The sequence below is a fragment of the Lissotriton vulgaris genome, chromosome 9 (genome assembly GCF_964263255.1).
Source record: "Lissotriton vulgaris chromosome 9, aLisVul1.2, whole genome shotgun sequence".
In the NCBI taxonomy this organism is placed as follows: domain Eukaryota; kingdom Metazoa; phylum Chordata; class Amphibia; order Caudata; family Salamandridae; genus Lissotriton; species Lissotriton vulgaris.
Window position 1 is genome coordinate 51,570,295 of NC_141697.1, and position 17,319 is coordinate 51,587,613.

General features: G+C 49.5%; 1 protein-coding gene across 2 annotated transcripts in view; it reads right to left on the minus strand.

Moving 5' to 3' along the window:
* The window catches only part of DPH6 (diphthamine biosynthesis 6), a 467,592-nt gene that overhangs the window by 310,514 nt on the left and 139,759 nt on the right, over positions 1-17,319 (minus strand). The gene's annotated exons all lie outside the window — the stretch shown is intronic.

A 17,319-nucleotide genomic window follows, 5' to 3' on the forward strand; every position in this document is an offset into this window, starting at 1 on the left:
CCTCCCTGTCTCCCACTCTCCCTCTGTGTCTCCCTTCCAGTCTCCCACTCTCCCTCTGTGTTTCCCTCCCAGTCTCCCACTCTCCCACTCTGTTTCCCTCCCTCTGTGTCTGTCTCCCTCCCTCTGTGTCTCCCTCCCTCCCTCCCTCTGTGTCTCCCTTCCAGTCTCCCACTCTCCCTCTGTGTCTCCCTCCCAGTCTCCCACTCTCCCTCTGTGTCTGCCTCCCTGTCTCCCACTCTCCCTCTGTGTCTCCCTCCCTGTCTCCCACTCTACCTCTGTGTCTCCCTCCCTGTCTCCCACTCTACCTCTGTGTCTGCCTCCCTGTCTCCCACTCTCTGTTTCCCTCCCTCCCTCCCTCCCTCTGTGTCTGCCTCCCTGTCTCCCACTCTCCCTCTGTGTCTCCCACTCTCCCTCTGTGTCTGTCTCCCACTCTCCCTCTGTGTCTCCCTTCCAGTCTCCCACTCCCCCTCTGTGTCTCCCTCCCTGTCTCCCACTCTCCCTCTGTGTCTCCCTCCCTGTCTCCCACTCTCCCTCTGTGTCTGCCTCCCTGTCTCCCACTCTCCCTCTGTGTCTCCCACTCACCCTCTGTGTCTCCCTCCCACTCTCCCTCTGTGTCTCCCTCTCCCTCTGTGTCTCCCTTCCAGTCTCCCACTCCCCCTCTGTGTCTCCCTCCCTGTCTCCCACTCTCCCTCGGTGTCTCCCTCCCTGTCTCCCACTCTCCCTCTGTGTCTCCCTCTCCCTCTGTGTCTCCCTTCCAGTCTCCCACTCTCCCTCTGTGTCTCCCTCCCAGTCTCCCACTCTCCCACTCTGTTTCCCTCCCTCTGTGTCTGTCTCCCTCCCTCTGTGTCTCCCTCCCTCTGTGTCTCCCTCCCTCCCACTGTGTCTCCCTCCCTGTCTCCCACTCTGTTTCCCTCCCTCCCTCTGTGTCTCCCTCCCTCCCTCTGTGTCTCCCTCCCTCCTTCCCTCTGTGTCTCCCTGTCTCCCACTGTGTCTCCCTCAGTGTCTCCCACTCTGTTTCCCTCACTCCCTCTGTGTCTCCCTCCTCCCTGTCTCCCTCCCTCTGTGCCTCCCTCCCTCGGTGTCTCCCTCCCTGTCTCCCACTGTGTTTCCCCCCCTGTCTCCCACTCTGGTTCCCTCCCTCCCTCTGTGTCTCCCTCCTAGTCTCCCTCCCTCTCTGTGTCTCCCTCCCTCCCACCGTGTCTCCCTCCCTGTCTCCCACTCTCTGTTTCCCTCCCTCTCTCTGTGTCTCCCTCCCGGTCTCCCACTCTGTTTCCCTCCCTCCTGCCCTCTCTCTGTGTCTCCCTTCTCCCTCGCTCTGTGTCTCCCTCCCTCCCTCTCTGTCCTCTCACCTGTGTGTGTGTGTGTGTCAGCCCTCAGCCCGGGCTGAGACAGCTTCCCCGGCTGCGCGCACACAGCTGCACCAAGTACTTCATGGGTCTTTAAAAGACCATTTACATGTTATTTAGGCTTTTTTGAATTTCACCTCTTAGGCCCCTGCAGCTCCCCTCTGGCTATCACTGGAATCACCCGGGCCCCCACAGAGCACTGTCTGAGTCCGAGCTGCTGCGGCTGTATTTGCGAACACTATTTAATTTATTTAATTTTAAACACAGGTGTCTGCAATGTCCGCGGGCCGCCCAGGAAGGCTTGCCGGGCCGCCACCGCCCCGCGGGCCGTACTACGAGTACCCCTGATCTAGGGATATTGGCACACACAGAGGATCGTCGGAAGCGCCGGAGGGACTCGGCATCAGTGGCTCTTACCAGGACGAGTCACTGCGAGACACGTGACCACGTAACACAGTGTCGATTTGATGGTTGCCGGTACATAATGGCTGGGCATCCATAAGGTCCTTGTTCAATCAAATTTTGACGTGAAGTTCGAGAATAGTGAACCCCCTTTTACGCCCTGATGAAGTTGCTGAATCTATAGCAACAAAACATGTTGGCTTGAAAAAGAAAAGCATATGGTATACAATTAACCATTTTTAATGGAAGGTCTTGCAGCATCAGAATAAAGAAAAAAAGACGGCCAGCAAGACCGTTCCAGGTTTTATTTACCTTTGTTTTGGTTGTCTTGGGGTCTCAGTATGTATACATGTTGTCACAGTACTGTTTAAATTGACTCACTGTGTTTTGTGTGTTGTTTGTCACTATTCTCGCTGTGTGTACTAGTATATTTTTGGGCATGTTTCTTACTTCACGTAGAGAGAGTGACCGATGATGAGAAGTGGGTATACCGGATATTGCTAAACCGGCAACCCCCTCGGGTGTTACGACCGCGAGGTACTCTCTCTACCCCCCACACTTTATCCAGTAAGTGTTGGCCTGTGGTTTTTTACTTGGTTTGTGTTGATTTATTGAGACATCCTGGCCTAAGGAGGAGTGTGAATACACACACCTAGGGTATAGAAACAGACACTGTGGTCATTTACCCTTGTTGTGGTCAAGAAAGTGGATGTTGTGTTGACTGAGGTAGGGCTACATTTTGATTAATTTTGATTGAGTGGGGGGCAGCCTTACCTCTCCTCCCCCTACATCCCTTGAGATTAAGGAGATACAGGCCCACATATTACATTATTACAGAAAGCAACAGGAAAAGGATAGGGAAAAACAGGAGAAAGCCCAGAGAGACACCACCAGGTTAGTCCAACTGAAATTGAAAAACACTGCCCTCGAGGGGGCCACGTTGGTCACAAGCGTGCAGATGGCACCAGTCTTGAAGTGGGCTCCAGCGCAAAATCCCAGAGGGATTCAACCCAGGTATAATGGCTGAAGTCAGGGACGCTGGCAGCAGCCGGACCTCAGAGAATGTTACAATTGCCATAGAAACGGGCCACATGGGACACCAAAGCCACCTGAAAGCATATCATGAACAGTGAACAATAAATCTGGGCCAGTCCCCCAAAATCCCAATCCTCAAAACCAAGCCCAGGGTAACCCGAATGCACCTTTCACTCAGCAAAGGGAAATCAGACAGCTGCTTCACCACCGCAACAGGGATCTTGAAATTGGTCAAACACGTGGCAACAGCAGCAACAGACAGGGAACCCAGCCCAACTAGGACCAGGAGCACAACCTTGGCAGGGAGGAGTAACAGTCTGGGGAGGTAATGCCCTCACGCAAATGCAAAACCCAAATCCACAATAAGATTTAAACCGCCAATGAAAAACATCAATCCCACGCACGCTACAAAATTCATTAAAAAAAAAAAGACTAGTGAGACAACATTAGGAATTTAAGCCTTTACTTGCATTCAGGAGACTCAGTCCTGCTGTACATTTTGTTGAACAGGAATCTGCACTAGAGTCTGCCATTCAGGATGCCTGCAGGACCCAAGGTCCCACTCTGTTGCTAAGCCCTGGGGTGGGGCTGGCTGCCCACACCCCAGGGGGAGGGCAGTCTGACGAGGGGGGCAGGGAGGCTTCCGTCCAGTGCATAAAAACAGGCACTCAGGTTTCCTCACTCAAGTCCAATTGGGACGAGTTCCAATTACCAGATCAAAAGGACTCCACTCTTGGGCCTCCGGCCCAGGGATAAAACGCCTTCATTGCTTTTGGCTTCAACCGCAGCACCCCCAAAACCAGAAACCTCCATCCAATGGAGGCCCCCTTTCAGTTCCAAAATGGAGCTGTACTCCAGTGTTGAGAGCCAGGTTTCCCATATGCTCAGAACACTGAAGACCCATGACTTCAACTGTACAAGATCCGATTGATGGCGAAGTGCCCCTAGGTGCCAAGTCAGTCGGGAGGAGAATTCTCCCGGAGCAACCAACCGTCCCAGCCCATTAACTCCGGTTAGACAATTTTAGGAAAGTTCTGGCCTCACACCGAACTCTCTTTTTTAGCAATATTCTGCTTCCTTCTTTTCCATAAAGCTTTTTAAACATCTCAAAGCCTGCTCCTCGGGTTAAGCCCCTCCAAAACAACAAAAGTAGTCAGGTAGAAGTCCGTGACCATAGCGGGAACTGCATGCCCAAAGGTCCTGGATAAAGATGAAATCGGAGGGAGAGGGGTGCCGGGAAAAAGAGAGTCCGCAAAAGTCCATCACAGGTCCGTGCAAGATTCACCTGAAATATGCTCACTGAAGTATCTGGTCTAGTGATCAGCTAACACACAAAGCCTCGTACACACCATCCGGGGAGGCAATAAGCACAATCTCAGACACTGCAGCATCAGAAACAGATAGCGGCCAGGGGACAGCTCTCCACGGCCCCCTCGGGTACACAACAATAGAAACAGCAAATCACATGAAAAACTAGCGAAACACCCAAAAGACCAGTAAAAAGAAGCCCAAAGCTTGCTCAAAAAGAACCCTTTGGAAAAAAGGAGTAGCCAAGAAACCGGGCACAACTAGGGAAGGTCCCACTGGACGCCGAGACTGGAGGGGTATACACATGACCTCAGGGCATGTTGCAATCGCCAACACCACCTAATTACGGCATGCCCCTCCTTTATACATCGCTCGTGCACATGTAGGTCAAAACCACCCGCGCACACATTAGTGGAGATAGGATATTGGTAGTTGAGCAACAGTAATTAAATAAGCAAGATTGTCCACATGCTCACAAAGAACACCCCCTTGAAAAAAATATATATATCCTTTTTCTGTCATGGTGAGGATGGAGAACTGATGACCCATAAGTAAGAATTAAGGTGACCCATTAATAAACACCTACTGTTTGAAAAGGGAACAAAAGGTTATATTACCCCGATTGGGGCCACTTTCCGGTGCCCCGCTAAAATAGCACGTATGAATGTAAAAGCACACCCCTAAAAAGAAAAGGCACAGGAATCCCAAGAATGATTGATGATGATATATGTAAGGATACAACAGCTCTTACCTATCAGGTCTGCAATCAAGTCACCAGAGTGCACCACCTCTATAGCGGTCCACCACCTCTGCAGCACATTCCCATAAGCTCAACAAGACCCAAGGGTGCAAGTCAAAGACTACAAACTTTTTCCACTAGCTTTTTTTTTAACTGTTTCAAACGTAAAGAAAACCCCCCATCACCAGATGACTACAGACGTCTCCCCTGGAAGTTATCCCAAGACCCGCAATGTTCAATGAGTTATGTATTATTGTACAATTGAATACCCTCCATTTACTATGGGTGTGGCCGCATACATATGTTGCCAAAGACCTGCCCAGTAAATGGAGTCCACCCCGACATTTTCACAGCACTTGCACAGGGACCCCTCCCATGTCACATATAATTACACTGTACGCATCCCACACACTACACAGCGCACGCTTACACAACACATGGATCAGCACATGACTGCCGTGGGCACCCAAACATCAGCCTGGCCATGTTACGTCTGTTTGCTGATACCACATGCAATAGGCGCAGACAGGCTTTACTTGCCCCTAGAGATAGAACTTGAAAAAGCAAAATGCTTTCTCCACCTGTACCTACGTAGGATTAGGGCCAAAATACAACCCAACAGAGTAGAACTCCATAGAGTAGTAGTGAATGTGACCTGTTACAAGACCAATCCCGCAGCACTGTACCTCTTCACTGATTCTAGTGAGATTCAAACAGAGCTAGATAGGATGAGCAGGAGGGGCACCATAGGTGAGGAAACTGTTTGGCCCCAAGACATTCCAGAAAAGATATTCTTGAAGGTGGCAAAACCACCAAACCAAAGCAGGAGCACGTCCGCTTCCGCTGACATCTGTGATCCCATGGTGGCCCTTAGCATGTCTGGGGTGCTCTTAACAAATGGACCCCAGACATGGAGTTCCAGTGTAGGGCCATCCACCTAGACGATACGAAGGGAAATGAGTCTTGTGGGCGAGGGTTAAACGCCAGTATAGATAGCCCATATTAGGAAATATGGGCCACTGAGATAGATAGATATATTTGGTTGGAAGGAAAGGGGTGACCCTTAATTGTATGGAAACTTACACTGTATTCCTTGTGTTTCAGAGGTAAAGGAAACATTCCACTCGGCACAAATGAGAACTGGGGCACATTATTACACATACCAGACATGCATTGGGGCATCTACACGCTGATTGATATCTACTGACAGTGCAGCGAATATGCCTACACCCAGCTTGTCCACGGATGGCGGGGCCTATGTTCCCTCGTCACCATACACACCAGACCCTGGTTATTCCAAGAGATCTGTCAGAGTTGTACCAACATCCGCTACAGAAGAAGACAACTCCGTTGCATCAGGCTCAAGAGAAAAGAACTGCCAGTTATTTTGGCTGCGCTCAGTACAAGGACATTCCGGAAGAATTCAAACAGTTTCCTGGCACACAAGTAAATGAAGGAGGGTCCGTACCCTTCTTCATCGTGTAGACAAAAAGCGAACGTCCGCTGTTTGCAAATGACCAGATGGGGCTTGTTGAAGATGACGACAAGTACTGAGCTTGGCCTTAATGCGATCAAGCAAAAACGAAGAGGCATCCGCCTCATGGTGATGCAACATCGATATGTGTTGGGCCTAGTGACCGCAATGGGGGCAGGGATGTGTGCCAAGATGCAGTGCGTTTTGCTGCACATTTATCCCAGGCAACGACATTGACAATGGGACTCGGGCTCTTACCATCCAAACACTGCACCGTTTATAAACAGACATGCATAAAGAGAGAGGTTTCCCTGAGCAGGAATGGTACGCCAACTGGTTTTCCCTGCTCGCCTGGTGGTTTACTGGTCTGTGAACGTCATTGCTACCCATTCTCATCTTCATATTGTTTTGTGTGGTTTCCTAGAAGTGGAGATTTCCTGTTGTAAATAAGCAGTCATACAATTGGGTAGGATGCAAGTAACTAGGGAAGCAGTAATAGTTAAAACTGAAGTACAACAAGCCCCTAATAATGTGACTGTCATGAAGTGCGGGGTAAATGATGTAGTTGAAAATTCAACTAGAGGGGGGAATGTTAATATTGAAAAAGCCGATGTCCATGTACGCAATTATACATTTGTATATGAAAACGAGATCGCATCCCTGTTGTCAAAATCACCCGTTATAACCTCTCCATCCATCCTGAGTCAGAAATACGTGATCAGAAAGGCTTTGCGACCTAGGACTGAGGCACCTGATTGACAGAACACAGGTGGGGTGGCATGTAGCCAGCAGAACAGACGCACAAATAGGAAAAACTTGGATCAGTCCCACCGATAGGCAGCGAGACCACAATGGTCTGAGGAGATTGGCCCCAATAAAGCACACATGGCCGGAGGGGTCCGCTTTCCCAAAACACCATAAAGTTAGATGCCACCTGAAGTTAGGAACAGTCATCGAATCAGGACACAGCACATAGAGCACACGCAATGATCATGGGCTCTCCATGCCAGACATCTGGACACGTTACCCACCTCATTGTGTCGACACAAGACCCATCTGCATTTGTCATCATGTGGGAGTAAATTATGATCCATGACTAGGTCTGTCTTCCTCTTCCTTAAAAGGATCTCTGAATGGTTTTATGATGCTCCAAGAATGTACATATTGGCGCTCAGATCGATTGTACTTTGAGACAGACCTCCGACCCAGACTCTGTAACTGTTGTCCTGGCTGAAGAGTTTGATTACACTTTTTTGCCAAATATAGCAGATAGTAGTTAAAATATAACCTACACAGGGCAGTCAATAAATACAGCTGTCTCTACTGGCTTCAATGTTGGCTACTATTTTTGCATAATTCAAAAAGAATGAATGTCCCCCTACCCCCACGAGGGTTCAAGTCAGTGTCTTGAGGTTATGTACACAAATCTGTAGCAAGTGTTCAACTCAGTGAAGTAGCAGACCAGCACAAACACACTGTTAATATAATGATTGTTTCCATTATACAGACATATGGGGACAACATGCAGGCTCCGGCGGTGGTGAACAGGTCTTGGGTCGAGTGGGACCCATGGTGACTGTGCGACTATTGGGCACACTTCACTCTGGAGATCCTTATAGAGCGTTAGGCGTCAACTAAATAAGTGGACCAACTTCCAAGAGAGGTTACCATATATGTGTGTGGCATGGTATGAATGATTAAATAAAAAGCCAGTCACCCTTTCCCAAAAGGGTATTAATAGGGACATACTGATCCTAATGAAAGCCACTGGATTGGGGTATGAAGCGGAAACTAGTTGATCATACTAAAGGGCCAAGAAGTAATAGTACCTCCAACCAGCCTATTTTCCCAAATTGTTAACCTTGCCAGATGGAACAGTGAATAAATACTGATTTAGGCACTGCCTCAGCAAAAGATTACCTCATATAGATCACACACCCGTTCTCCTTAAAAAGTGCTTCCTTGTAACAAAAGAGGTCGCGGCATGCTCTGACCCTCAGAGTGTCGGGAAGAACTTGATGATGAAGCATGTCACTGGATAATATTCAGTGAGTGAGAGTTCATTTGAGATAAAGGTCTTTTCCGTCCATTCAGTGGGTCCACACTAGGTGAAGCGAGGTTGACTCTCTCTTGGTTGCAACACTGTATACGAGGAGGGCGAGTTACAGCCTCCTTTTCCCTCTTCTCTCCCTTTCCTGACTTTGACAATATGCCTGGACGTGTTTCCTGTCCTATGACCTATAGTTTCCAATACTCAAATTCTGGGGTTTGGGTCAGCCGCTTGCTCATAACGAGATGGCTTTATTGACATCTCTGCCTGCTCCTCTTTATTCATGTGTATGTCCTGCACAGGAGCATTTTGGATTCAGTGTTCTGATTGGTTGGCTTGTATTATTCCACTGCTGACCTTGTTTGCATTCAAGGAACTACTTTTTTCTTCTTCTGTAAGCATTCCATTGAAGTGCATGTGTTTTCTTAGTCTTTTCCTCTGATTTTACCTCTTCCATAGACTTTTCATACCCCGTAATCCACATTCATTCTCTCTTTTTATCCCCCCTTTTGACACTCACCACCCGTCCTGCTTTCCAAACGCTCAACCAGTGTAATATTTTTTTGTTAAGACAGCTTGGCAGCGGCAAGACACTGCCAGGCCACTTGCAACCTTTTCCCCCTTCACGTTCAATAATTCACTTTACAAATATAACATGTGCGTCCGGCATTTTAGATTAGTGAATTAAAAATGCAATCGGAATCACAGCACATATTTTTAGACCCGTCTATAAGTCATGATGCAGATAGCCGTCTTGGATTGGACTTTTTGAGTTGGCAAACACATTCCATAATTGCTCTCGCATGCACGCCTATGTGTTTTCATAAATGAGCATGCATGGAAATGTAAAAAAGCATTGGCAAAGCCAATAACTCGCCTTTTTAGAGCCGAGAACTTTTGGCATTGCCAATGTTTATTTAAAACAAACATATACTTGTTCATGCCTCCACTCACATCCGACAGGCCCTTTAGCAATAATTAGCTTAACCCATGATACATTTAGAGATGCCACAGTCACCGATTTGGACTGTAACATTTCTTCCCGCTTGTCCACCCAATGCATTAGATAGACTTACTAATCATCATTCCCATCAAAATATGTCCATCTCAGGCCATCAAAATCCATCCTTATTTCGACTTTTGGAACCCCATTTTATATTTTGTTTATTTATCTATACAAAGAAGAACATTTGCACCAGAAACTTTTATGTAGCTACATAAGCAGTACAAAAGATGTGTATGAGCGGAAATTGCAGTGGGAGCTGGGGGTATCAGAAAGCGCTTACACTGTTGAGAGCTCCTGTGAGGTGAGGGCTGTAATAATGAAGTTATAGAGAAATAGGCCAGGTATGTTATGAGAAATTCACGCCTGGCATCCAATATGCTAGATATTGTTTTTCTTATTACTGTACAGGTGGCTTCTTAGAGCAGCTTTGAAGTCCAATGCGAAGGAGACACACATATATAGTGATCAGGAGCTCCAGTTAAAGGGGTCCATCCGGTAGAAAGAGCAAAACGTGGAGGTGGCACAGGGTGGTTTGGGTAAGGTCAGTAGGTTTTGGCTGGCTGATCCGTGACTACAAGTAGGGGTAAAGCAAGAAACTGTCAGCGAGGCTAGTCAGGACTAAGGCTGTCGATGAGTTTGAATACTAATATGAGTAAATGATAGATGGCTCTAATCTTGATATTAAGCCATCCAATCTGTTGACGGTGCGTGGAGGTTGGAGTGAGGGGAGGAAGATTAAAGATTGTGCGAAAGAGAAGTTGTTGATCTTTCTCAATCAGATTAAATGAGAGGTTCTGGAGGCCTAACAGCAAACTGATGAAGCATTCAATTCTGCTGACAGACAAGGAGAAGATAAGTGTTTTAGCAATTTTAAGGCTAACAGTAGTGGGATCTTACAGATGAAGAGCTGCTGAAGCTGTCTTTTTGAAGCAGGGATGGAGATCAATGTCTCCTTCTTCATGGATGTTTCAAACAGAACACACAGGTGTCTTGGTCTCTTACTGATTGGGTGGGAGAATGTGATGCTGTGAAGTACAGGACATCCGCTTTAGAGAAGTTTACCATCAGTGGCGGACTGCAGTGACGTGCTTGACATGCATGTTTGGATATTATGTGTAAAAGGAGGGAAGGAGAAGAAGATTTGGGTATCGTCGGTGTAGAGGTGGTATGAGAAGCCAAAGGAGGAGATGATGATCATAAAGGGAGGCCCAGGAACGATCCTCGGCTAACACCCACCAGAAGAAAGGTGGGTACAGAAGACTCTCTGCACTCCCTTGATGACAAAACAATGTAACCCAGCACTTCTGGACACTGGACACAGAACCCAACATCACACGTCCGCTCTCATCACACCTCCTAGACACACCGTCCTCCTTCGGCCAGCATGCTCTTGTTCGGCCGCCCTTCCTTGGTGAACTCAAACATGACCAACATTTCTCTTTCTTCTCATTCCTTTTAAGAATCAGTAAAACTCTTGATGTCCCGCGTTAACCACGCTGCTGTCTCAGCCTGGCAATTATCCACCTTACTGCACTGTGCCGTCAATGTTACCCAGAATAAAGAGATAGCCATCCTATTCTTGGCTCCATATTCAACTTCAAGTGCCCTGTGACTGGTTGTCCTTGTCACCTCCCAGAAATCTTCTGGATTACTAAAGGTTTGTAACCACTGGTCTGGTCAAATTCCACCCCAAACCATATCACTTGAAGTCAACAATCTTAGTTTTGAGGGAAAGGGTACTACCTACATCTTACGCACTGGCATCTGTTGTTAATGTTATTTTCATTTAGATCACTCCCTTTACATGTGGTGTCTCTAACAAATGATACTTTTTATCACATGTGGAAAAAAACATAATCTTGAAAACCTGCTTTATCACGAGAGTGCAGCCACAACTGATGCATCAGAATACTTTACTGAAAAACTAAGAGGGTCAGACTTATAGAAATAGACAAGACAAGTCCACAATTCAAACCAAGATCTGCTAAAAAGAGACAAACTAGGCTCTCGCAAAGCACTGCTGAAGGGGCACAATATCCGTCCACACCTCAGGCCTGCACAGGAATCCCTCACTTCAGAAAGAATCAAAAGATGCACCTCTTTGGGGCGTGGCTACGAGCCGACCGAGATGGCGGCGTAGTGCGAGAGCTCCGAGGCCGAAACAGCTCTAACTTCATTAATCCGTCTGCCCATCCGGCTTATTCTGCCTTCTGAAGCCTGACCGGAACGCCGGGGCGGAAGGGGCACAGATTGTTCCAGTCCCGGGCAAAATCGAGCGACGCCAGCCGGAGATAGATCGAAGAAGCGAGACGGGCCCTGCGCGTGTCCGGACGCCGCCTTGCCGTAGCACGGCGACCGACCGGAAGTGCCCTGTAGTCGGGGTAACGCACCGGAAGGTACCGCTGGTTGACTGCGGACCGTGTTGGAGTTCAGCTTAAGTAAAAGCGGTGGTGGGCCCGCTTTCTGATAATCTCTGGCCCGACGGCGCCATTGCATCTAACTGCGAAGAATCTATACTGGCAGCGGAAGAGATCGGACGTGCTTTGCTGCCTGCCGGGCGTCTCAAACTGTACCCGGCTGGAACTACGGTGATTGGTGAGACTGAGTAATAGTAACACCTAGACATTCAATGCTGGCGGGCGATCATAGACGTTGAGATCGGGGAGTTTGCTGCTGGAATAGCGGTGGTGCCTACACTGCAACACTTCCTCCCTCCATCCGCCATCATCCTGTTCCCCTAGGTGACGTACAAGGGGCCCTGAGAGATGACGCCATTTTGGACATTGCCTCCCCGCATCCTAGAACGGTAGCGCTGTTGACACGCTGAGTGACGGAGCCACAGGAGCAAACAGTGATAAAGATTCCCGATTGAGATGGCGGGGAAAAGGGCCCAGACATGCTACGGCGCAATCAAAACTTGAGAAGTACGCCTTTGAAAAAGCTGCCACACAACATCAGGAGGGCCGCCCGTCTACGGGTAAAAGCCCAGAAGGAGATGGCTCCAAGAAAGTGACACTAGAGGACCTCATGAAGACGCTCTCCAGCATTCGGACGACGGTGGGGTCTATCGCAACGGACGTTGGCCTACTGCGGGCTGACCTCCACAAGATGGCGGAGCGTGTGGCGCAGGTGGAAGTCGTTACCAAATACCTAATGGAGGACACCTCGGAACTGCAACTCACTACCGAGCAACTGGAGGCAGTCGCCAAAAAATTGCAGGAACGCCTCGATGATCAGGAAGGATGCTCACGAAGAAATAACGTCCGAATTTTAGGTATTCCGGAATCGGAAGGCAAACAAGCAATGGATCTATATGTGGAGGACTTAATCAAAACGAAACTGCAACCAAAAGGTCTCTCCCATTTCTTTTCCGTGGAGCGAGCACATAGAGTTCCAGGAGGTGCGGCGAAGCCAGGGGCACTGCCACGACCAGTACGGGCCAGACTTTTCAACTTCCGTGATCGCGATGCCATACTCCAGACAGCCAGGGTTTCTGAACCTATTAAAATTCTAAACTCAACCATTGCCTTCTTTCCAGACTATACGGCTGCGAGAGACTGGCTAGATGGTTGGAGACGCACTGAGGCCCCGCGACGAGCTGGTAGGAGTCAACGCGACCAAAAGACTGCTCAGACGGATCACCAGGCATCACAGGGACACAGTCAGGATCTATTTGCAGAATCGGGCCTTGAAGAGGGTGAGCCACCGGAGGAATGAGCGCCCTCCTAGAGACCCTTGTTCGAACTTTAAGTGACACACTGACTATGTTCCTCCTGATCTCAGGCAGACGAGGCTACACGGAGCTGGTTGCAAGGTCACAGAGCTACTTACCCCTTGCAAGCAAGTACAATGGGTTGGGTTGGGACCACGCGCTCTGCTAAGTTGGGGTGGCGGGCGGTTTTAGGCCCGTGCAGCAGGGAGGCCGGGAGGGGGGAGGGAGGGGGTTATTTGGAAGTTTTTGTTTTTGTAACTTGCGACAAAACACGATATGTTCTGCACAATACGAAGGAGATTGATCTATTGGTAACAGTGCACGGTAAAACCCATCCCCTGTCGGACTGCACACAACCTTGCATGCACTTAAATGGCAATACAAGTGATGAATACACCTAATAATCCCACACCGCATCCCTCTCACACATCGACCTTAACGGTGATGTCGTGGAACGTCAGGGGACTGGAGGACAGGGTGAAGAGAGGCTTAGTCCTACAATGTCTGAAGCGCTGCAAGCCAGCAATAGTTCTATTACAGGAAACACACCTTGTTGGCACGGCCTCGTAGGCGATGGATAGATGGGGGTACAGGTTTGTTGCGCATGCAGACTTCTCCTCCGGCTCAAGGGGGACGGGCATACTTATCCGAAATAACTTTCCAATGGTGCGTCAACAGACTAAAATAGACAATATGGGGCTCTTTGCAGCAGTGACGATACTATGGGAGGGCCAACTGTACAATTTTGTGTCCGTATACGTCCCTCCTGGGCTGCACGCCACTGCACACACTGCCCTCGCTACCTTTCTCCTCTCATTGCCGGCGGCGACGCTGGTGTTGGGGGGCGATTTCAATGACGCTCTAGACCATGAGATGGATAGACACCCTTATACTACGACGGCACGGGGAAGCGGGCGACTTGCTGGTTTATTAGACGCCTTGGGGCTGACGGACTGCTGGCGACATAAACATCCCCACGACAAACAATACACTTATTACTCTGCGACACACCACTGCTTATCACGTATAGACTACATTTTAATGTCCGGTGACGGGCTGCAGGATATTGAGGAGGTAGACATCCGCCCCAGGGGAATCTCTGATCACTCTCCGTTGCGACTCACACTCAAGACTCATCGCCCCAGTAGAGGCCGGGTTTTTCCTATATATGCAGGCTACCTTCAGAGCGCCCCCTTCAGGAAGTCCCTTTCCAACGCTGCTACACACTACTTTCAGGAGAATTTGGACACCGTGGGCTCCCACAGTATCTTATGGGAGGCTTATAAAACAGTTATACATGGGCAGGCCATTGCATCCATAGCTACCCATAGGTGGACTCAGAATCAAGAACTTAGTGCCCTTGAGCGCGCTCTCAAGGATGCTGTCTCTGATCATGAGGCCCACCCGTCCCCAGGAACTGCTTGAACGGTCCAACTCCGGCAGGTTGAATGGAGGGCATACCAAAGAGAAAGGGTGCTGAATACAATTCGGGCCACCCGCCATAGGGTGTATGAGCTGGGTGATAAAGCCGGGAAGATGCTGGCTTGGCTCGACAAAAAAGAAAAAGCAGGCAGGGTCATTGCGCAATTGTAATTGCCTGAGGGTAATCTGACCTCGGACCCCGGAGTTATAGTTGAACAGCTAGCTGACCACTTTGAGACAGTTTACGCTCCCCAAGCGTCATACACGGCAGATGAAGCATACGACTACATTAAAGATTTGACAATCCCCTGCCTCTCACCTGAGGCGGCTCTTTCGTTGGAGGCGGACATTACTGTGGAGGAAGTACGGGAAGCGACCAACGCATTGGCGTCTGGCAAAGCCCTGGGACCCAACGGCCTCCCAGTGGAACTCTACAAGCACACCGCTTCCATAACGGCCCCCTATTTACTCAGAATGTTCGTGGATAGCCTAAAAGTAGGAGAACTCCCTAGAGATCAATGCCTGGCCACGATTATCCCGATCCATAAACCCGGTAAAGCTCCGGAAGTCTGCGGCTCTTATCGTCCCATCTCCTTGCTAAACGCCGAGCCAAAGATCCTCGCCAAACTACTATCACACGCTTGGCCCCCCACCTTGCTACCTTGGTGCACCCTGACCAGTCCGGCTTTATGCCAAACCGTAACACCTCCCATAACCTGCGCCGTCTACAGGCGGTGCTAGCTCGTCGGGAGTACATACAGGAACCAGCAGTACTTCTCTTCCTTGACGCCAGCATGGCGTTTGACACCGTGGAGTGGCCTTACCTGTTCGCGGTGCTTCGCCACATGGGCTTTGGCCCTAAGATTTGTGCGTGGGTCCGCCTGCTTTATACCAGGCCTCTGGCCCAGATAGCAACTAATGGTCACATCTCCAGGGACGTGGACGTGGGACACGGCAGGGCTGTCCGCTTTCCCCCTTATTGTTCACGCTCGTCCTTGAGCCTCTGGCGATTTGGGTCCGGTGGGAGCCGTCCATCAAGGATATCAGATGGTCCCAGTCATGGGAGGATCGGATATCCCTCTATGCAGACGACATCCTTCTTTATCTGACCTCCCCTAAGAAATCAATTCTGGAATTGCTTAATGTCTGCGAGAAGTTCGGGAGAGTCTCTGGCTACAGAATTAACTGGGCTAAATCAGTACTATACGTCCTTGCTGGTTGCCCGCCGCCACTCCCGGCTGATTGTCCACTGCGATAAGCTGACACTCCCTTCAAATATCTGGGAATTCACGTGTCGCCCGACCCGGACGAATTCCATGAGCTGAATCTGAAACCCCCTTTGGAACGTTTCAATCGAGACGTAAAGGTGTGGCGGTCCCTCCCTCTCACCCTCCTGGGCAAAGCAGCGTTATTTAAAAAAAGATGACATTGCCCCGGTTCCTCTACCTCCTTGAGAATACCCCGTTCTCGGTCCTCTCCTCTTATTTCAGGGCCATCGAAGCAGCGGTCTCTACTTTGCTGTGGGATGGGAAGCCAGCGAGGATTGCACAATGTAAACTAGTGAAGGATTGGTACGATGGGGGCATAGCGCTCCCTAATATCAAACTGTATTACTGGGCTGCCCATCTCAAGCAAATCAATTACTGGCTCCACGCCCCACAGACGGAACCCGCCTATATGGCGGACAGGCAAAGTCTCGAACCTAGGGGGTTATTAAGAAACCTATATAGTCGTAGGGCCCCAACTGACCTTCTGGGTCCAACCCGTCACACGGTTCAGCTTTGGTACAAGGCACATAGACATCTTCAGTGCGCAAACATTGTCACACATATGACACCCCTATGGGACTCACACAGGTTGGGCTTCATGGGCAATAGTTAAGGGTTTCAGGTATGGGACACCATAGGCATATCAGTGGTGGGTGACCTTTGGAAAAAAAACACCATAGTGGGCTTCGCATATCTACAAACCAAACACGATATGGCGCAGTCAGAGTACTTTAGGTACATGCAGATACGACACGCGCTTCTCTCAGCCGTTCCGGCGGGAATGAAACTGCAGGAGTCCACCCCTCTAGAAGACAGGCTACTGACAGAACATATGTCCCACAAAGCGACGTACTACACATACAGGAAACTGGTTAACAATCTCCCTGACATGCTGTCCAAACTACGTCAGTCTTGGGTGAATGATATAGGTGAACTCGATGACTCGGAATGGCAGGAGGCTCTCTCGTCACCCCGAGAAACTGCGATTCCTTCCAGACTTAAGTTGGTTCAGTTAAAGGTGCTGCACCGCACGTACTATACCAGAACGGTGCTTTGCAGAATTGGGAGAGCCTCCCACGAATATTGTCTCCGGGGTTGTGGTGAAAGAGGGACGTTCTTCCATACTGTTTGGGACTGTAGCCGGGTAGCCATGTATTGGGCAGCGGTGATGCGAACCATCTGACAGACCATGGATGTCTCCCTGCTGCCCAACCCACGTCGCTGCCTATTGAATATTTGGGATGCAGAAGACCTGACCCATCGGCAGCACGACTGGGCCATGCTAGGAATGTTGGTAGCAAAACGCAACATTGCGAGACTGTGGGGCTCTCACGTGCTGCCCACGCTGAGAAACTGGTGCACGGACATGGATGAAGCAATGGTGGCGGAGAAAGCAGTCTTTATTCATCTGGGGTGCCCCGCAAAGTGGGGACAAATCTGGTGGGCTTGGAATAAATTTAGAGGGGATATATGCGAGCCTCCACGAGCTGACCCGGATGAGTGTCTTTCAGATTAGAGCACGGGTCCGAGTTGCATGTGTATTGAAATGTGTTGCCT